The 23521-nt window shown below is 45.8% G+C and overlaps 1 pseudogene; it reads right to left on the reverse strand.

Moving 5' to 3' along the window:
- Nucleotides 1-6640: 6640 nt before the first annotated feature.
- Nucleotides 6641-11205, reverse strand: LOC125523377 (annotated as a pseudogene).
- Between the last annotated feature and the right edge of the window lie 12316 nt (nt 11206-23521).

The following is a 23521-nucleotide window of genomic DNA, read 5'->3' on the forward strand; positions in this document are numbered from 1 at the left end:
CACTAGAACACCTCCCCGAGGAGGTGGTGAGCGTCGTAGGGGTTGGTGAAGGTGACGTAGAGGCCGATGACGAAGCCATTGGCGTTGCCATCGTACTGCTCGTGGAGGTGGAACATGGGCGGAGTGCCCGGAGGGAGGTGGCGGTACCCGGCTTGGAGGAAGAAGCGAGCCAACTCTCTAGGGCCCCTCTACCTAGAGATGGCCCACACCCTCAGGCTATTCTCGACGACGACTCCGGCCGGGTACTGCCTCTCCGGCACGGTGCGAGGGCGACGGTAGGTAGAGCCGTTGAACTGCATGGTGGCTTGAGTGGTGGATTTGGCTCGAAAAGAAGAAGGGGAGGAGGCTTGAGAGATGAGTGTGAGGGGATGAGGAAATAGTGCCCTTTTATAGCCGCGTTGCAGCCGTGGTCAATGTGTACACGGTGCCTTCTCGATCGTTTTCTCTTCTCCGTTCGCACTGGCATAAGTAATTGCGGGCATTAATTCAAAAAACGGCGGGCAGAGCATCCAAAGAGGCACGGGCGGCACAGGCGTGGGAAACAGGCCCGTTCATCCGCGCGTGACACTGAAAAAGGAGCTGCACCACCGACGCGTCCGTCTCGTTCAAACATGCATTTGTTAAAATAGCTTAGATGCGACGTACCTATACGCTGCGCCCCTGCCGTGCTTTACTGCGTCGATGCGTGCATGCAAGCCCGCATGCAAATGGCTAGGCGTTCACGAGCAAAGAATAGCTAGGCTGCGACGTTGCATGCATGGCATGCATGGGATAGGGATGGCCCACATGTCATTGACCCTCTCGCATGCAGCCCATCCCCCCTCTCGACGGCCGTGCACACGCACGCCAGGCTCTGCCGGGCCCGATCCGCTCGGCCCAACGGTCACTTAGATGCTCCCCCGCTCAACGTTATCTGTTCGTCAGAGAAAAAACGGTGGCCAATCAGATTGGAGCCCACGGATCGCCCCTGCGGAATCCTTCTAGAAGGCCTATCCGACGGCCGCAGTTTGGCGTTAGGGTTAGATCGACGGTGGCCGTTTGGCGCTAGGGTTACAAGGTTTTGAGGCAGTCAACGGGGTTTTGAAAGGTTTGACCGAACATTCAAATGTGTATAACTAATTCAAAAAAATCTAAAAAATGAAAAACCTGCGCATATAGCCTTTTTATGTTACATAGTTATGATATAAAATGATAAACTTGATCTAATGATCTTTGCATGAAAAAACCTTCACAAATTGGACTATCTCGACTGAGGTTGCATAGAGTTCAAAGGAGTGAGAAGAGGGTTTGAGGTTTTGAAAATGCAAAAAAATCAAAAACATCACCTTACCTTCATGTTAGAGTGACTAAGGAGGATCTGAAGTTATTTTTGCATTTAAAATTTTTAAACTTGTTTTATTGCTGACTTTGTATTAAAGGGTGTTTTTTCAAAAATAAATTAAATAATATGAATACTTATTCAAAAAAAGGTGAGACTTCGTATTGATCCTATATAGGTATAATATAAGCTAAGAAAATCTTTTTTGGGTGATTTTGAGAAGGTCGAAAAAAACTTGCTTAGAAATGGGGCAGTTTTCCCTTACTTTGGAGCCTGTTTGGACAACATTTTCAGTGACTATGAGTTGGACTTCACAAAAAGGGTTGGATTTATGAACTAAAGTGCATAGTAGTACATAAAACGATGCAACATCACAGAACAAACAAATGAACTCAAAAAATATTGGAGATAGGTTCAAATTTGAATGTCGGTTCAAATTTGAATTTTATTTCAAGTCAAATCAACATCATAGCACATAAGTTTTCACATGAAAGAACATAAGTTTTCACATCAAATGACAACAAACTTAAGTTTTCACATCAAATTTGAATGATTTCGACTCTATTTCTTTTGCTTCTTTCTACCACTCGATTTCTTCTGCTTTTTTCCACCGTTTGGTTCCACGGCGCATAGTTTGTTGATGCTGATGCTCTTGCTTTTTGGCCCCTTGCAAACTCCACTAGGCCCCCTCAACTTTTGCACCTGACCATGTCCCACTTCTTCAGTTTGCACTTCTGCAGATTGAGTAGATGGCACACATTGTTCAACTACTTCAGTTTGCAACTCAACACTTGGCAGCATAACCTCCAAACATGGCAACACAGTTGTCAAAGCAGATTCGCATGGCAGCACAACAGTTGCTTCATCTGCAACAGTTTCAGATTGCCCTAGCATCTGCAAAACAGATTCAGTATGCATAACATCGTCAAAAACAGAAACACTTAGCTCATGTTCAGTAGTAACAGTTTCAGTTAGCTCCATATCTTTGTCACCAAACATTATCTGCTTAGTGCTCTTCCGTCTATAGCCATTGAGTCTTGCTTTTTTCACTGGCCAGCATTGTTCAACAACAAGAGGTGGGGCTTTTTCTGCACGCTTCCTCCTAAAAAAATAAAGCATTTGACTTGGTTAGATACTAGAACAAGTAGCAAAATCAAAAACTTGCAAAAACAGTAACATAAACATACTTTGGCCTCTGAGGAGTGTAGATGCACTTGGATGAACCAATTCTGTGCCCAAGTACCTCACACAACTTGCACCTATTTTTGTTACCTTTTTGAGCCATTTTGGGCTTATCATTCTTTTCCTTTTCCTTTTTCCCCTTCTTACTACAACCACCTTTCTCAAACCAAGCTTTGAATCTGCTCTGTTTAGGCAACCAACCTTTCTTCTAGTGACAGGGGGACACAAGGTAAATTCTATTTCCACCTCAGGCCACTGAGATTGGCCAGTCAGTGCAGGAATTGGACTTGCATGTGCAGCTTTGAATTTTTGTACTGAATAATACTCATGAAAATATGGGTGCATATTTAACCTGGGTTTAGATGCCAAAAAAAGTATGGAATGCTCACATGGTTTTCCAGTGTGTTGCCACTCTTGGCAAGTGCACTCATGCAACTCAGTATTTACCACATGCCTCTTGCCACTCTTTGTATCTCTAACTTCAGCACCCCACAAGGAAGATTTCTCAACAGATAGATGTGAAAGATTTCTACTCCTGTTGACCACTTGTTGTACCACTGCTGGAAGCTTGTCCCCTTCCAAAATATTAGCAATTTTTCCTCTCAACTCCCACAAACGCATGATCATGATCCTTATTTGGTCCACCATGTCATGCACATGCAAGTCTTTCAAATCCTTCACTTTGTTGTTAAAACTTTCTGCCAAGTTGTTATTGATATGATCACATTTTATGGCAGTATTAAAACCTGATCTATACCACAACAGAGAATGGTGGGTGTTCAACCATGAAGCAAATTCATTATCACTACATGATGCCAATATCTTACCAAGGTGATAGGAATGTGTCTGTCTGGTGTAGGATCTTGCTGCTGGCCACATGCGCCCAAATTCATCTCCTCTGAATTTTTTTATCAGATTCATCCACATATGTCCAAAGCACTCTCTCTGCTCAGCATGGGGGAAAACATTTTTTACTGCATTTTCCAACCCTTTACATGCATCTGTGTGGATGGCTAAAGGAGAAACTGGCCCTATGCATCTTTTCAATTGCATCATGAACCATATCCATGATGCCTCTGTCTCTGATTGAAACATTCCTATTGCAATTGGGAACATCCAGTTGTGTCCATCTAGAGCATTGCATGCAGCCAACTGACCATTCCACTTTCCAGTCAAAAAAGATGAGTCTATGCTCAAATATGGACGACAACCTGCTTTGAATCCATCTATGCAAGGCTTCAAACACATAAAAAACTTGCTGAATAAAACCTTGCCATCCTCTGTTACCTCTGTATCTATCTCCACCACACTCCCAGGTGACCTCTTCTCCACCTCTGCTTTAAAACTATACAACATCCTAAATGTATTTTCCCAGTCACCATACAATGATTTCATGGCCCTGTGTTTTGCTTTCCACACTATGGTATATTGCAGCTGGATGGGGTACATCTTCTCCAAGTCAACTTTAAGCCTCTTTGCAGTAGTGTTTGGAGTCTTGGCTAAAATAGGAGTAATCTTCTCTGTAACCCAAAGCTGTGATGTCATCTTTGAAACTCTCTGTGAAGTGGTCATACATGTATGCTGGTGTGGTATTTGATTTACCCTTACTGTACTTCCATCAGGTTGTAGTCTGGCAGACAAGTACCATTTGGAAGGATTGCCACCACCATCATAACCTTTACACCGAGCATAAAATTTCTTTCGATCAGTCCACATAGTCTTGGCATCAAACTCTTTTTTCACTACATAGGTCCTGAAAGACATCCTAAACTCCTTCATGCTTGGCCACAACTTTCCCACCTGAATAACTGGGTTCTCTTTGTCATACAAACAAACCAGCTCATTATCATCTGCATCATCCACATCATCTGCAGCCTCTCTCATCAGCTGTTCTTAATTCTCATTTGCATTTCTAGGGCCTGTGTTACCTTCAGCAGGCAAAGAACTGTCATCCTTCTCCTTATCTTTGTCATCAACTTGAATGCCAAACATTTCGGCCATATCAATGTCAGATATTGGTGTAATGACCAAATCTATTTTTTCATTCAACTCTACTACATTCCAGTCAACAACAATCTTCCTAGCACCATGGGTTCCCTCCTCTCCATCTGCATCAATCCCTGTATCTTCAGCTACTACAGTCGGTTCAGTCAACAATGCCAACATCTTCTTTTGTGAAACCCACTCATCATCTTCCATCTGTGCAGCCCTCTTTGATTGCACATAACCAACTCTGGAATGAGTTTGCAGATCAATTAGCTCTGCATAAAATGTTACTTGTTTGCTTGCCTACCCTTCTTGCTGATCAATTTCAGCAACCATGGATTCTCCATCTTCAATTCTCACATATTCACCATTATAGTTATCGAAACGTTGCAGAGATACCTCTTGTTCTGGACCCCAAACAATAGTCTCCCCAATTCTCTTCACCAAATTGCCCACGGCCTTCTCCTTCATGCTCTCCAATTCCGGGGGATCAACATCTGCAAATTCGACATCCAACCTCACGGTGGTATCTCTATCAATGTCTTGGACACTGCCATCACTGAGCTTGGCTTTACAGGGAAAAAATTCCACTATAATTGCGAATGTGGTGGCAGAACCTGAACCTCCCCTGTTTTGTCAATGGCAGGCAGCGGCGACAGTCACTACCAAATCGAGTTCGATTCTAAATTGCCAAGAAAAGAGGGTGGCATTACCGATTTGAAGCACTGTCTCCTCGCTCCATCTCATCCAGCCCTCGCTCCATCTCCTATCCAATCGAGATTCTAAAACGCCAAGAAACAGGGGCAGCATGAGGCCACAGATTTATCCAAAATTCAGTGGAATGGGAGTAGTGTTTGGAAAATACTCACTCGCAATAGCCGCTGCAGAGATAGGCGCTCCACCACCGGGCCGCGGAGAAGAAACAACCCCCGGATCCAATGGAGCCCGATTCTAAATCGCCAAGAAACAGAGGGCAGCATGAGGCCACAAATCCCCCAAAATTCTGGGGAGTGGGACTAGGGTTTCGGGCTCACCTCGCAATAGCTCTGCCGCTGCCGAAAAATGCGCTCCACCACCGCGGAGAAGAAACCGCTGCCGGAGAAGATGCTTATGGCGGCGCTGCTCGCCCAGTCCAGCACGGGCGAGTCGAGCACGGTCACACAGTCCCAGGTCGAGTCGTGGACGGTTGACTCTTGTCTACGTGGCCATAGGTGGACCCTACCAGTCAAAGCACATAACCCCCAGTGTCCTAACCAAACCTCAGCCTAACTAACAGCCAACTAGCCGCGTAAATGGTGTGTCGCATGGGAGCTATTTTTTCCAACGCAGATGTCGCATGAGAGCTATTACAGCCAACGACGTCGCATAAGAGACAGTTCACACCAACGACGTCGCATGGGAGCTATTTGCCCGTCGCCTCGAGGGATTTCGGCTCTCATGAGCAGGGCCGGTCAAGAAATTTCGGGGGCCCGGGGCAAGGTAACACAGAGGGGCCCTGACACCACATAAACATATGAGTATTCATATTACTGTTTTTTGCAAAAAAAAAACTCAGTACACTATAATCTATGTTGCATTGAGTATTCATATTACTATTTTTTGCAAAAAAAAACTCAGTACACTATAATCTAAATGTTGCATTCTGATCTAGAGTATGAAAAAACGAGATCATAAACATTGAAGGTAAAAGTTGTTCGCTCTTGTCCATCGAAACTTATATTTGGAATATTAGGTAAATGCGGTACACTTTCGTATCCACTCAAATTATTATCATCCTTAATTTTTCACAGGTTGTTTTTAACAGTAACTAAAGCTAATTATTCAGAATTACAAGCAGTTGCATCTGTTCTAAAAAAGTGGCAATAGCTCATTTCTATGACTCCATCAAGTCATTAGCAGATGGATACATTCTAGATGACATCTTGGTAAATTAAGAGCAGTCTTGTTAGTTACTGGAGCAAGGCATGGAATTAGTCTCTCATTTTGCACCTATTTCAGCTCTGCTTTACAGCTATGTTTAAAACCCTATCAGGCCATGTTGGTTTAACTAGGTTTAGTAATTTTCCCTGTCAATAAAACAAGAAAGATATATTACATGGGAGATGGAATTGTCAGTGTAAGGTTCAAACTATTACTTACTTGCTGAGTCAAGGATGCCAAACTGCTAGTTCTCTGACTCCAAAACTAATAACCAAACGACAAGTGCTCTTTATAAGAGATTGAATCACAGTTTCGTCGTCAAGGGAAGCACATAACAAAGTAGCACGATATCTACTGCCGAATCGAACATACAAATATCCCAGCACCTTGAACTCTTAAATGTGTGCTTGGAATAGGCTCGACATTTTATAATTCAGGGCACATACCGGAGTATGTCGGAACTGCGTGCTAGTAATTACTATGGAGTTTTTATTCAGATGGATGTGGGCTCAACCGACTCGATCGAGCGGCCTAAATCTTCATTCACGCCTCCGCTTTCTTTACGCCAGCATCAGTTCTTATCTTCGTTGGCAGCAAGGGCCACCGCAGTGTGCTAGATCGGCAGTGAGAGGAAATGGCAGCCCTGCTTGAGGCAGAACAACAGGCAGGCTGCCAAAATAGAAAATAAAGTTAGTCTCCCTGTTTTGCTTCTTTGGTCTTAGCTGTTTAAGCTTTTGAGACATGCTCACATATTGCTGGTTGTTCGGTTTCATTATGATTAATGGAGCCGGGGGTGACTCCCTGTTTGTCTAAAAATATATTATCATTTGGGCAAAAAAGAAGAATTATGAGGAAAGGACATGAAAAGGACGTTTCTCAAAAAAGAAAACTCATCAACAAAGTGAAGAGCAGAAAAATATGTGGTACTACCAATGGCAGAATATGTTGCAAACGCAAAATTAATAGGAATAATTATATAACATATATAATTATATATATGGCAGGGCACATGCCTTTTGTACTATGTGAGCAAGCTTCGTCTTGTCCTCTTCTGCTTATAACCACGGCTTCAGGTAAAGGCAGGCCGGAATTTTTAATTCTTGGAGATTTGTGAGCTGCTCTATGCTACTCCCTCCGTCCGGAATTAATACGTCTAGATACATCCATTTTCATGACAAGTAATTCGGGGCGGAGGGAGTATTTGGCAAAGTTGTGATAGCAGAGTAGTTTGAAATTACAGTTGGACGAAGGGAGTACAGCGGCTGTGTCGGCCTGGGATGGAGCCGATATAAAGCAAGGGGACGGGACAGAGTGAGAAAGACGCGGGCTGCGGGTGGGGTTTTGCATCTAGTTCTACGTGGCAGAGGTCCGAACTACCACAAACCTCCACTAGCTTTGCATCCGGTTTGCGGCAGACGCGCGGAGTCAAGGAAGCCAAACAACTAGCTCTCTCACTCCAGGACTAACCAAAAAATAAGCGCTCTTTGTGAGAGATTGAATCTTTTTTTATTGTCAGGGGAAGGAGATAACAAAATGGCTTGCATTAAATCAGACACACCAAATGTCAACGGAGATGCTTGAACGAACCTGTTCGTGGACGACAGTAGAGATGCCGCCCGTCCAAATCGGTGCTCCAAATGTTCGCCCTAGGTCGGATTTACTTCATTTGACATGCGTATGTAGATCAATAGCAATCTAGCATATATATAAATAGATGCAATCACAACCAAAAAAGCATCGGATGTTCAATAAGTTTCTACATCCGACCGATCCCAAAAGATGGCTGTCCAATTGTCTATCCAAAATATATCAATATTTTTCCTCCCACACCATTTGTTAGTGCCAAAGTATTCACTCCTCGGCTAGATAATCTGAAGCGCCCCCGTAGTGCTTCAAGATGCTAGCACGATACACTTGCAATGTGATCTTAAATTCATAAATGTAAAATCTAATTCCTTGGCTTGGTCAAACACTTGTCTTCATGCAATTTTTTGGGGTTCACCTTTCAATCCCTTTGTTGCAACCTGCTGGAACTTCTCTTGAGATAAGCTAGTTAATGCATTAGTTCATTGAGATATGCTGATATTAATTATCAAAATCCACCAAGAGGATTAGATGCACTTCCAATTTTCATTACCCGGTTTTGAGAAAGACAACGAGTGTTATACAATTGCAAGAAAAGTAAAATTGGGATCATTGGTATATGACAGACAGAACAAACATCAACATCACATTCCACCACACCAAGGATAAACTACATTATAAAACTAGAAGATAGTAGGCGATTGGTTTTTGAGCCAATTTGAGCTTCTCACCCCACAAATGTTGATGGGCATATTAATCAAGAGTCGGGGACATGAACTGAAATAACGGATATTAAACAAAACAAAAATTTGTTACCTGATGGTCATTATTTTTTGAGAACATAAAATAATTTTGAAATTCCGTTCGTGCCCTCGGGGCTTGTATTAACGAATGAAACCAAAATAACTTAGGGCCTCTTTGGTTGTAGGACTTTTATAAGAATATTGGAGGATTTTTTTTCTTGAAATGCCTTTGAATTATGGGATGTGACTACTAAATTCCTACAAAATCCATTGGTATGCCCCCGATTCTATGTGAGACTCGACATGAGCTCAAAAGCTCATTTTATTTTGATGTAGAGAAGTGCAATATACTTACATTTTCTCCCTGTACTCTCTCTCCCCGGTCCTCCAATATTCATGTGTTTATTTCTTATGCACCGTCCAAAGGCCACAAATTAATGTGTTTTGAAATCACATTAAAATTTATAGTGCATCACATCTCAATTTACTTTTTCCATATTCCTATGTTTTTCAAATTCCTGCAATCCAAACAAGTCGTTGAAGGGTCTCTAATCAATGTGATGGCATGATAATGATATTCTTACTACTGTTATAATTATTATTAATTTCTTGAGAGGAGTTCATATGATGGTACTACTATTCTTTTGCTTCTATTGCTTGTGAAAAACAGATGGAAAAAAGGAATTGCTGGCAGACAAAATTTCAAAATATAATTGCCAATCGTGATGTGAACCAACGTTAGTTATGTTCACTTATGCAAAGAAATGAACCAAAATGTTGGTTCTACGAAATTTGGTCCTTGATGTGTCATAAGTTGATTGTTAAGAAACTTGGAATGATCGAGTTTCTTTAAAAATCGAAGAACCAACCCGGCCGGTTCAGTCTAGTTTGAGCTTCACCCTCTAACTTGCTTTACATAGTATATATTTGCATGTTAAAATAGTTATTGACCTAAAACATTTTATTACTCATCGTCTCACTTAGTATTTGCATCGTGTATTTATTTCCTGTTTCTAGATTTGTGGCTTCAGTTTGTTTCTGCAGCTATTTCTGGTAACCTTATTGAAGGGCGATAGTAGTAAGCTATTTTGATGTGATCACTCGGGTGCAAATGGTGCTAAGTCATGCTTAACCATGGCCCCCATGGTTCGAACCGTGTGTTTGCGGTCATCAAGATAATTTTCTTGGTCCGTTGCGGGAGGCACCGGGCACAAAACTAATTTTGGTTGTAGAAAATGGTACAGAGAAGATTAATAGGAGTAATCCTTATTAGTATCATAGATAGAAAGGGACGAGATGGCTTCCCCGTAGAGAGTGATGAGCTCCTGGAGCTCGGTCTGTGACCGTGGATATCCGGACTCAACGTTCCATCTTGGATCGAGGTCCTGGCCACCGGTGCCAATTAGGAAGAAGGACTTGGAGAGGAGCTCGCGGACTTTGGCGTCGCCACCCAGCTTGGCCTCCATCTGGGACCTTGTCGCCTTGAAGTGCTCAAGCTGCTTCGGCAACGAGATGGACCGCTCTCCATTCTGCATGCATCTCTCATTTCAAATGTTGGTAATTTCGCACAAGTGCAGATTTAGTGTGCAATGAGTTGACTTACAGTGGATATTTTGAAACCGGAACCCGCTGAGGCGTAGTTGGCTCCCCACATGTTGAGCCCACCGTTCAACGACATGTAAGCTGGAGGGCTCTGCTGGAAGCCGATAGATGTTGCTGGACACCATGAAACGAAACAGCCCATCAATCATGGATGATCGACGAGTAGCCGTATGATATGTTAATGCAGAGGCCTGTGATATCCTCCTTTTTCTAGAAAAAGGGTGTATCATGGGTTTGTCACGCACGTACCGACGGTGTCAGCTGAACCTGCCGCTGCTAGATTGGGAGACTTGAGGGGGGTGCCCCTCATTCGTTTCGACATTGGGCAAGTATGCGTTGTTGCCGACGTCCAACACCCCGTCTCCGAACACGAACATGGCCGGTGGAGGCACAGGCTTCGCCGGCTTTACCTCATCGTCTGTTTTCACCAGCACATGCATTATATTATACTATTTCATCGCAAACCCGATACCCAACAAACAAATCCAAAATTAAAGAGAACTTCAAAAAGATCAAATTAAACAATACGTACGGCAGAATGTCTTGCAGTCAGGGCAGAGGACGATGCACTGCTGGGGGCAGCGGCCGGGACAGGTGCTCGTGCACCCCGGCCGCTTCCCATCGGTATCCTTGCTGGTCACGTTCCTAGGGGGGACGGCCTCCCCATCCCCCTCGTTGCCGTCCGGGGAGCCCGGAGACGGGTATATGAGCCCGGGGATGGATACGAATCCGGGGAGCTTGGGGACGACGGGTATTGCGCCGACGTCGACATCGCCAGCAGGCAGAGGATGCCCACCACGAGCACACTGACACGCACCGTCATTGCTGCTGCCAACTGGTTCAAGCTAATCGATGGAAAGACTACGTAAGTTGTTGTTGCTGGCCGTTGTGATCGAGGGCCTCAAGGATATCCTTATATGGTATGGTTAGTCACCACAGCAAGTTGGGTTAATGGCGAGCGTTGACCCTGATTGCCATACTAGCAACGTAAGTAGCCGAACTGTCATATGAAGGGCGACAAGTATCAAGCAAGATTTAGTCAAGATGCTCTTGGAATACAAGTATAGAACAGATCAAGTCGGCAACTCATAAGATTCTCCGGTGCAGTCGGGGCCGGTGCCTCGGGGTCAGGATTATATACTTCAATAGGTATAATGCAACTGCAGCTGGGGAGATAGACAGTAGGCTGTGCGCGTGATCGGGCTGACGGCAGACCTACGCGTGCATGCTTCATATTAGAAACTACGGAATGCAGGAGACTAAGTCAAGGCCTTACAAGTCAAATCTTGAGATGATATGCCTCCTCACGTGCTCATGCTTGAAAATCTGAAATCTTCAAAACTAAGTGGGTCGCCACAAAAGTCAGAGCGCGCAATTTTTGTATTTTTTTTAACACGTCAGAGCTCACAACAATGACTTACCTAGTAGCCATGGAGGGCGTCTTAGCGATTGGATTTCAATGGAATCCAATTTTGTTGATGATCTCGATTTGTGGCTGGGTGCATATCTCGTTTATATTTGCATAGGTTTTGGTTTTGCTGCCTCAGTAAAAATCGATAAATCTTATTTGAGAAAAAAAACTACACCCACCTTCGGTCCTGGAAATACAAGGGCATGTGCAACGGTAGAGAAATGCTTCCGACTAGCCGACATAAGGAATACTCAGCAAACCATTTGTCGAGATGATATTGGCCTTCGCCGAGTTCTCATTGCACTCGGCGAAGAAGCTGTTTCCAGCATCGGGGAAGCGGGCGACGTGCATGGCCATTTGCACGCAAGTGTGCCCATTGGCGCTGCCGATCTGCCACCGATGGACCAGAGGGCGGAGCGCGTGGGGGCCTCCACCCATGTGGCGGCACCCACTCGGCAAGATGGAGATGCGGCGACTGCGGAGGTGGTGGCGTTTGGGCCGCACTCGCCGCGCACGAGCCCGGCTTGTGAGGGCCTGGCCCTTATCGAGGGGGCGCTAGACCGTGGCGGTGCGAGGAGCGAAGCCCACCACAGCCCGGGGCCTTGGCCATGGCCGGTCAACCAGATGCGGCCCAGGATGAGGGTCGTGATCTTGTGGTGCGGGGCGAGCCAGTGGACGGACCGACGGATCCACTTCTCTCGTTCCTCATAAGCTGCTCCTCCCCCCCGGCGGCGGCCCTGCTGGCAAACCCGGTGGCCGCCTGCGAGCTGGAAGGACGGCCGGCAGTGAAGCCCTCCAAGAGAAGTAGCGGCCGGCTGGCGGCTAAACCAACTGCGGGGTGGTCTACTATGGACAAGGTCCAAATGGTGCTGCTGAAGAAGAGTGACATCTGGGCGGGGGACGCGCCACAGGTGGCAGCGTTGAAGGCTGAGCTCCAGAGGTACATGGAGATGTACAAGAAGCCACTGCCTGGGAAATTTATCGCCGCGGTTGAAGCCCTGCTCGATGCTTCTAGCGGCCAGAGAGCGGCGTGGAAGTCAGGGCCGGTTGTCTGTACCTGAATGTTGTCTATCAGAGTTCTGCTCATTGCGTGCCCTGGTTAGTTTCCTATGTTAGAGCTGCTAATGTGCTTGGCTGTTAGGTGTTGGGAGGGGTGTTGGAGTCAAGGATCTGTTTCCTTTGGGATGACTAGTCATCGATTGTACTCTGTGCGTTGGATTGCTTGTTCTGTACCCGAGTTGGCCCAGTTTGTTTTATGGATTGTTCTTTCTTGATTGGAATGTGAGGGGCCTAAGCAACCCAGCGAAGAGAAGGGCGATTTAGATTTTTGATGCTGAGCTTAAGTGTAGTGTTGTCTGTCTTCAAGAGACGAAGATCAGTGTCATGGCTCGAAGCATTGTGGTGGACACACTGGGGCTGCGCTTCGCCGATAACTTCATCTCACTACCGGCTGTTGGCTCAAGGGGGGGGGGGTATTCTCATTGCATGCTCCGACGACTACGAGATTGCGGCAGAGCCCCTAGCGGCCGGTGAATTCTCGATCTCTAGGACAATTAGGAGAAGGGCTGATGGAGTTTGCTGGTCGATTACCGGCGTTTATGGGCCACAATTGGAGGCGGACAAGGTCTGCTTCATTGATGAGCTGAAGAGAATCAAGCATCATATGCTGCCGCAATGAATGATGATGGGAGACTTCAATATGATCACCCGAGCAAGTGACAAAAGCAACAACAACATCAACAGGTGGATGATGGGCAGGTTTAGAGCAGCCATTGATGACTTGGAATTGATTGAGTTTCCGCTGTTTGGGAGAAGATTTACTTGGTCCAGCGAGCGCGAGAATGTAACCCTCACCAAGATCGACCGGGTCATAGTGTCCGGCGAGTGGGAAGCGGCGTATCCCCACTATCAACTGTCTCCTGCCTCAACAAATATATGAGACCATTACCCGCTTGTGCTCAAACGAATGGATGCAGCCCCTCACAAAGCATTCCGTTTTGAGAACCACTAGCTAAATTGCCCAGACTTTGAAGACATTGTGGCTCATGCATGGGCAAAAGAGGTCAAGTCCAGAGACCCAATCACGGCACTACACACCAAAATGTCAAGGACAACAAAGTGTTGGGGAACGTAGCAGAATTTTAAAATTTTCTACACATCACCAAGATCAATCTATGGAGTCATCTAGCAACGAGGGAGAGAGGAGTGCATCTACATACCCTTGTAGATCACGAGCGGAAGCGTTCAAGAGAACGGGGTTGATGGAGTCGTACTCGACGTGATTCAAATCACCGATGACCTAGTGCCGAACGGACGGCACCTCCGCGTTTTCAACACACGTACGGTTGGGAGACGTCTCCTCCTTCTTGATCCAGCAAGGGGGAAGGAGAGGTTGATGAAGATCCAGCAGCACGACGGCGTGGTGGTGGAAGCAACGGTGATCTCGGCAGGGCTTCGCCAAGCGCTGGGAGATGGAGGAGTGTCACAGGAGGGAGAGGGAGAGGCCAGGGGCTTGGGTGCGCAGCCCTCCCTCCCCCACTATATATAGGTTGCCTAGGGGGGGGGCGCCGTCCCTAGGAGATCCAATCTCCTAGGGGGGGCGGCGGCCAAGGGGGTGCCTTGCCCCCCAAGGGAAGGGTGGCGCCCCCACCCCTAGGGTTCCTAACCCTAGGCGCAGGGGGAGGCCCAAGGGGGGCCACACCAGCCCACTAGGGGCTGGTTCCCCACCCACTTCAGCCCATGGGTCCCTCCGGGATAGGTGGCCCCACCCGGTGGACCCCCGGGACCCTTCCGGTGGTCCCGGTACAATACCGGTGACCCCGAAACCTTCCTGATGGCCGAAACTGGACTTCATATATATAAATCTTTACCTCCGGACCATTCCGGAACTCCTCGTGGCGTCCGGGATCTCATCCGGGACTCCGAACAACTTTCGGGTTACCGTGTGCTAATATCTCTACAACCCTAGCGTCATCGAACCTTAAGTGTGTAGACCCTACGGGTTCGGGAGACATGCAGACATGACCGAGAAGCCTCTCCGGTCAATAACCAACAGCGGGATCTGGATACCCATGTTGCCTCCCACAAGCCCCATGATGATCTCATCGGATGAACCATAATGTCGAGGATTCAATCAATCCGTATACAATTCCCTTTGTCAATCGGTACGTTACTTGCCCAAGACTCGATCGTCGGTATCCCAATACCTTGTTCAGTCTCGTTACCGGCAAGTCACTTTACTCATACCGTAATGCATGATCCCGTGATCAATCACTTGATCACTTTGAGATCATTATGATGATGCATTACTGAGTGGGCCTAGAGATACCTCTCCGTCATACGGAGTGACAAATCCCAGTCTCGATTCGTGCCAACCCAACAGACACTTTCGGAGATACCTGTGATGTACCTTTATAGTCACCCAGTTACATTGTGACGTTTGGCACACCCAAGGCACTCCTACGGTATCCGAGACTTGCACAATCTCATGGTCTAAGGAAATGATACTTGACATTCAGAAAAGCTACAGCAAACGAACTACACGATCTTTGAGCTAAGCTTAGGATTGGGTCTTGTCCATCACATCATTCTCCTAATGATGTGATCCCATTATCAATGACATCTAATGTCCATAGTCAGGAAACCATGACTATCCTTTGATCAACGAGCTAGTCAACTAGAGGCTCACTAGGGACGTGTTGTGGTCTATGTATTCACACATGTATTACGATTTCCGGATAACACAATTATAGCATGAACAATAGACAATTATCAGGACAAAGAAATATAATAATAACCATTTTATTATTGCCTCTAGGGCATATTTCCAACAGTCTCCCACTTGCACTAGAGTCAATATTCTAGTTACATTGTGATGAATCGAACACCCATGCAGTTCTGGTGTTGATCATGTTTTTCTCTAGGGAGAGGTTTAGTCAACGGATCTGCTACATTCAGGTCCGTATGTACTTTACAAATCTCTATGTCTCCATTTTGAACACTTTCACGAATGGAGTTGAAGCGACGCTTGATATGCCTGGTCTTCCTGTGAAACCTGAGCTCCTTGGCAAGGGCAATAGCTCCAGTGTTGTCACAGAAGAGAGTCATTGGACCCGACGCATTGGGTATGACTCCTAGGTCGGTAATGAACTCCTTCACCCAGACTGCTTCTTGTGCTGCCTTCGAGGCTGCCATGTACTCCGCTTCACATGTAGATCCCGCCACAACGCTTTGCTTGCAACTGCACCAGCTTACTGCCCCACCATTCAAAATATACACGTATCCGGTTTGTGACTTAGAGTCATCCAGATCTGTGTCGAAGCTAGCATCGACGTAACCCTTGACGACGAGCTCTTCGTCACCTCCATAAACGAGAAACATTTCCTTAGTCCTTTTCAGGTACTTCAGGATATTCTTGACCGCTGTCCAGTGTTCCATGCCGGGATTACTTTGGTACCTTCCTACCAAACTTACAGCAAGGTTTACATCAGGTCTGGTACACAGCATAGCATACATGATAGACCCTATGGCCGAGGCATAGGGGACGACACTCATCTTTTCTCTATCTTCTGCCGTGGTCGGGCATTGAGCCGTGCTCAATCTCGTACCTTGCAATACAGGCAAGAACCCGTTCTTTGACTGATCCATTTTGAACTTCTTCAATATCTTGTCAAGGTACGTACTCTGTGAAAGACCAATGAGGCATCTCAATCTATCTCTATAGATCTTGATGCCTAATATATAAGCAGCTTCTCCAAGGTCCTTCATTGAAAAACACTTGTTCAAGTAGGCCTTTATGCTTTCCAAGAATTCTATATCATTTCCCATCAACAGTATGTCATCCACATACAATATGAGAAATGCTACAGAGCTCCCACTCACTTTTTTGTAAATGCAGGCTTCTCCATAAGTCTGCATAAACCCAAACGCTTTGATCATCTCATCAAAGCGAATGTTCCAACTCCGAGATGCTTGCACCAGCCCATAAATCGAGCGTTGGAGCTTGCACACCTTGTCAGCATTCTTAGGATCGACAAAACCTTCCGGCTGCATCATATACAATTTTTCCTTAAGGAAACCATTAAGGAAGGCCGTTTTGATGTCCATTTGCCATATCTCATAATCATAGAATGCGGCAATTGCTAACATGATTCAGACGGACTTCAGCTTCGCTACGGGTGAGAAAGTCTCATCGTAGTCAACCCCTTGAACTTGTCGATTACCCTTAGCGACAAGCCGAGCTTTATAGATGGTCACATTACCATCCGCGTCTGTCTTCTTCTTAAAGATCCATTTATTTTCTATGGCTCGCCAATCAACAGGCAAGTCAGTCAAAGTCCATACTTCGTTTTCATACATGGATCCTATCTCGGATTTCATGGCTTCCAGCCATTTGTCGGAATCTGGGCCCGCCATCGCTTCTTCATAGTTCGAAGGTTCACCGTTGTCTAACAACATGATTTCCAAGACAGGGTTGCCGTACCACTCTGGTGCGGAACGTGTCCTTGTGGACCTACGAAGTTCAGTAGCAACTTGATCTGAAGTTTCATGATCATCATCATAAACTTCCTCTCTAGTCGGTGCAGGCACCTCAGGAACATTTTCTTGAGTTGCGCCACTTACCGGTTCAAGAGGTAATACTTCATCAAGTTCTACCTTCCTCCCACTTATTTCTTTCGAGAGAAACTCTTTCTCTAGAAAGGACCCATTCTTGGCAACAAAGATCTTGCCTTCGGATCTGAGGTAGAAGGTATACCCAACAGTTTCTTTAGGGTATCCTATGAAGACGCATTTTTCCGACTTGGGTTTGAGCTTTTCAGATTGAAGTTTCTTGACATAAGCATCGCATCCCCAAACTTTTAGAAACGACAACTTAGGTTTCTTCCCAAACCATAATTCATACGGTGTCGTCTCAACGGATTTTGACGGAGCCCTATTTAAAGTGAATGCGGCAGTCTCTAAAGCATAGCCCCAAAATGATAGCGGTAAATCGGTAAGAGACATCATAGATCGCACCATATCTAATAGAGTGCGATTATGACGTTCGGACACACCATTATGCTGAGGTGTTCCAGGCGGCGTTAGTTGTGAAACTATTCCACATTTTCTTAAGTGTGTGCCAAATTCGTGACTCAAGTATTCTCCCCCACGATCTGATCGCAAGAACTTGATTTTCCTGTCACGTTGATTCTCAACCTCACTCTGAAATTCCTTGAACTTTTCAAAGGTCTCAGACTTGTGTTTCATTAAGTAGACATACCCATATCTACTCAAGTCATCAGTGAGGGTGAGAACATAACGATAGCCACCGCGAGCCTCAACACTCATTGGACCGCACACATCAGTATGTATGATTTCCAATAAGTTGGTTGGTCGCTCCATTGTTCCTGAGAACGGAGTCTTGGTCATTTTACCCATGAGGCATGGTTCGCATGTGTCAAATGATTCGTAATCAAGAGACTCTAAAAGTCCATCTGCATGGAGCTTCTTCATGCGTTTGACACCTATGTGACCAAGGCGGCAGTGCCACAAGTATGTGGGACTATCATTATCAACCTTACATCTTTTGGTATTCACACTATGAATATGGGTAGCATTACGCTCGAGATTCATTAAGAATAAACCATTCACCATCGGAGCATGAGCATAAACATATCTCTCATATAAATAGAACAACCATTATTCTCGGATTTAAATGAGTAGCCATCTCGAATTATACGAGATCCTAATACAATGTTCATGCTCAAAGCTGGCACTAAATAACAATTATTGAGGTTTAAAACTAATCCCGTAGGTAAATGTAGAGGTAGCGTGCCGACGGTGATCACATCGACCTTGGAACCATTCCCGACGTGCATCGTCACCTCGTCCTTCGCCAGTCTCCGCTTATTCCGCAGCTCCCGCTTTGAGTTACAAATGTGAGCAACGACACCGGTATCAAATACCCAGGAGCTACTACGAGTACTGGTAAGGTACACATCAATTACATGTATATCACATATACCTTTCGTGATGCCGGCCTTCTTGTCCGCTAAGTATTTGGGGCAGTTCCGCTTCCAGTGACCACTTCCCTTGCAATAAAAACACTCAGTCTTGGGCTTGGGTCCATTCTTTGGCTTCTTCCCGGCATCTTGCTTACCGGGCGCGGCAACTCCCTTGCCGTCTTTCTTGAAGTTCTTCTTACCCTTGCCTTTCTTGAACTTAGTGGTTTTATTCACCATCAACACTTGATGTTCCTTTTTGACTTCTACCTCCGCTGATTTCAGCATTGCAAATACTTCAGGAATGGTCTTTTCCATCCCCTGCATATTGAAGTTCATCACAGAGCTCTTGTAGCTCGGTGGAAGCGACTGAAGGATTCTATCAATGACCGTGTCATCCGAGAGATTAACTCCCAGCTGAGTCAAGCGGTTATGCAACCCAGACATTTTGAGTATGTGCTCGCCGACAGAACTAATTTCCTCCATCTTACAGCTGAAGAACTTGTCGGAGACTTCATATCTCTCGACGCGGGCATGAGATTGAAAAACCATTTTCAGCTCTTCAAACATCTCATATGCTCCGTGTCTCTCAAAACGCTTTTGGAGCCCCGGTTCTAAGCTGTAAAGCATACCGCACTAAACGAGGGTGTAATCATCAGCACGTGTCTGCCAAGCGTTCATAACGTCTTGGTTCTATGGGACGGGTGCGTCACCTAGCGGTGCTTCTAGGACATAATCTTTTTTGGCAGCTATGAGGATGATCCTCAGGTTCCGGACCCAGTCCTTATAGTTGCTGCGATCGTCTTTCAGCTTGGTTTTCTCTAGGAACGCGTTGAAGTTGAGGACAACGTGGGCCATTTGATATACAAGACATATTGTAAAGATTTTAGACTAAGTTCATGATAATTAAGTTCATCTAATCAAATTATTCAATGAACTCCCACTTAGATAGACGTCCCTCTTCTAGTCATCTAAGTATAACATGATCCGAGTGAACTAGGCCGTGTCCGATCATCACGTGAGACGGACTAGTCAACGTCGGTGAACATCTTCATGTTGATCGTATCTTCTATACGACTCATGCTCGACCTTTCGGTCTTCTGTGTTCTGAGGCCATGTCTATACACATGCTAGGCTCGTCAAGTCAACCTAAGTGTTTGCATGTGTAAATCTGTCTTACACCCGTTGTATGTGAACGTTTGAATCAAACACCCGATCATCACGTGGTGCATTGAAACAACGAACTGTCGCAACGGTGCACAGTTAGGGGGAACACTTTCTTGAAATTATTACGAGGGATCATCTTATTTAAGCTACCGTCGTTCTAAGCAAATAAGATGTAAAACATGATAAACATCACATGCAATAAAATAGTGACATGATATGGCCAATATCATTTGCTCCTTTGATCTCCATCTTCGGGGCTCCATGATCATCGTTGTCACCGGCATGACACCATGATCTCCATCATCATGATCTCCATCATCGTGTCTTCTTGAAGTTGTCTTGTCATCTATTACTTCTACTACTATGGCTAACGCTTTAGCAATAAAGTAAAGTAATTACATGACGTTTATGTTGACACGCAGGTCATAAATAAATAAAGACAACTCCTATGGCTCCTGCCGGTTGTCATACTCATCGACATGCAAGTCGTGATTCCTATTACAAGAACATGATCAATCTCATACATCACATATATCATTCATCATTGAACACAACCTTTGGCCATATCACATCACAAAACACTTGCTGCAAAAACAAGTTAGACGCCCTCTAATTGTTGTTGCAAGTTTTTACGTGGCTGCTATAGGTTTCTAGCAAGAACGTTTCTTACCTACGCCAAAACCACAACGTGAATTGCCAATTTCTATTTACCCTTCATAAGGACCCTGTTCATCGAATCCGATCCGACTAAAGTGGGAGAGACAGACACCCGCCAGCCACCTTATGCAACTAGTGCATGTCAGTCGGTGGAACCGGTCTCACGTAAGCGTACGTGTAAGGTTGGTCCGGGCCGCTTCTGATGGGGAACGTTGCAGAAAACAAAAATTTTCCTACGGTTTCACCAAGATCCATCTATGAGTTCATCTAGCAACGAGTGATCGGATGCATCTACATACCTTTGTAGATCGCGAGCGGAAGCGTTCAAAGAACAGGGATGAGGTAGTCGAACACGACGTGATCCAAATCACCGGAGATCCTAGCACCGAACGGACGGCACCTCCGCGTTCAACACACGTACGGTCAGCGTAACGTCTCCTTCTTCTTGATCCAGCAAGAGGGAAGGAGAGGTTGAGGAAGATGGCTCCAGCAGCAGCACGACGGCGTGGTGGTGATGGAGCTGCAGTACTCCGTCAGGGCTTCGCCAAGCGCTATGGAGGAGGAGGAGGTGTTGGAGAGGGAGAGGGAGGCACCAAAGGCATCGATGAAAAGCCCTCCTTCCCCACTATATATAGGAGGGCCAAGGGGGGGGCGCCGGCCCTAGGAGATCCAATCTCCTAGGGGGGCCGGCGGCCAAGGGAGGTTTCCCTCCCCCCAAGGCACCTAGGAGGTGCCTTCCACTAGTGGGACTCTTCCCTTTTGTGAACCCTAGGCGCATGGGCCTCTTGGGGCTGGTGCCCTTGGCCCATGTAGGCCAAGGCGCACCCCCTACAGCCAGTGTGGCCCCTCAGGGCAGGTGGACCCACCCGGTGGACCCCCGGGACCCTTCCGGTGGTCCCGGTACAATACCGATGACCCCGAAACTTGTCCCGATGGCCGAAACAGGACTTCCCATATATAAATCTTTACCTCCGGACCATTCTGGAACTCCTCGTGACGTCCGGGATCTCATCCGGGACTCCGAACAACATTCGGGTTACTGCATATACATATCCCTACAACCCTAGCGTCACCGAACCTTAAGTGTGTAGACCCTACGGGTTCGGGAGACATGTAGACATGACCGAGATCGCTCTCCGGTCAATAACCAACAGCGGTATCTGGATACCCATGTTGGCTCCCACATGCTCCTCGATGATCTCATCGGATGAACCACGATGTCGAGGATTCAAGCAACCCCGTATACAATTCCCTTTGTCAATCGGTATGTTACTTGCCCGAGATTCGATCGTCGGTATCCCAATACCTCGTTCAATCTCGTTACCGGCAAGTCACTTTACTCGTACCGTAATGCATGATCCCGTGACCAGACACTTGGTCACTTTGAGCTCATTATGATGATGTATTACCGAGTGGGCCCAGTGATACCTCTCCGTCATACGGAGTGACAAATCCCAGTCTTGATCCGTGTCAACCCAACAGACACTTTCGGAGATACCCGTAGTATACCTTTATAGTCACCCAGTTACGTTGTGACGTTTGGCACACCCAAAGCACTCCTACGGTATCCGGGATTTACACGATCTCATGGTCTAAGGAAAAGATACTTGACATTGGAAAACTCTAGCAAACGAACTATACGATCTTATGCTATGTTTAGGATTGGGTCTTGTCCATCACATCATTCTCCTAATGACGTGATCCCGTTATCAATGACATCCAATGTCCATAGTCAGGAAACCATGACTATCTGTTGATCAACGAGCTAGTCAAGTAGAGGCTTACTGGGGACATGTTGGTGTCTATTATTCACACATGTATTACGATTTCTGGATAATACAATTATATCATGAATAAAGACAATTATCATGAACAATGAAATATAATAATAATGCTTTTATTATTGCCTCTAGGGCATATTTCCAACAGTCTCCCACTTGCACTAGAGTCAATAATCTAGTTACATTGTGATGAATTGAACACCCATGGAATTCTGGTGTTGATCATGTTTTGCCCTAGGGAGAGGTTTAGTCAACGGATCTGCTACATTCAGGTCCGTATGCACTTTACAAATATCTATGTCTCCATCTTGAACATTTTCATGAATGGAGTTGAAGCGACGCTTGATGTGCCTTGTCTTCTTGTGAAACCTGGGCTCCTTGGCAAGTGCAATAGCTCCATTGTTGTCACAAAAGAGCTTGATTGGCCCCGACGCATTGGGTATGACTACTAGGTCGGTGATGAACTCCTTCACCCATATTGCTTCATGTGCTGCCTCCAAGGCTGCCATGTACTCCGCTTCACATGTAGATCCCGCCACGACGCTCTGCTTGCAACTGCACCAGCTTACTGCCCCACCATTCAAAATATACACGTATCCGGTTTGAGACTTAGAGTCATCCAGATCTGTGTCGAAGCTAGCGTCGACGTAACCCCTTATGACGAGCTCTTCGTCACCTCCATAAACGAGAAACATTTCCTTAGTCCTTTTCAGGTACTTCAGGATATTCTTGACCGCTGTCCAGTATTCCTTGCCGGGATTACTTTGGTACCTTCCTACCAAACTTACGGCAAGGTTTACATCAGGTCTGGTACACATCATGGCATACATAATAGAACCTATGGCTGAGGCATAGGGGATGACACTCATCTCTTCTATATCTTCTGCCGTGGTCGGACATTGAGCTGAGCTCAATTTCATACCTTGTAACACAGGCAAGAACCCCTTCTTAGATTGATCCATATTGAACTTCTTCAATATCTTATCAAGGTATGTGCTTTGTGAAAGACCTATGAGGCGTCTTGATCTATCTCTATAGATCTTGATGCCTAATATATAAGCAGCTTCACCAAGGTCCTTCATTGAAAAACTCTTATTCAAGTAGGCCTTGATGCTGTCCAAGAGTTCTATATCATTTCCCATCAAAAGTATGTCATCTACATATAATATGATAAATGCTACAGAGCTCCC

The sequence above is a fragment of the Triticum urartu genome, chromosome 7 (assembly GCF_003073215.2).
Source record: "Triticum urartu cultivar G1812 chromosome 7, Tu2.1, whole genome shotgun sequence".
In the NCBI taxonomy this organism is placed as follows: domain Eukaryota; kingdom Viridiplantae; phylum Streptophyta; class Magnoliopsida; order Poales; family Poaceae; genus Triticum; species Triticum urartu.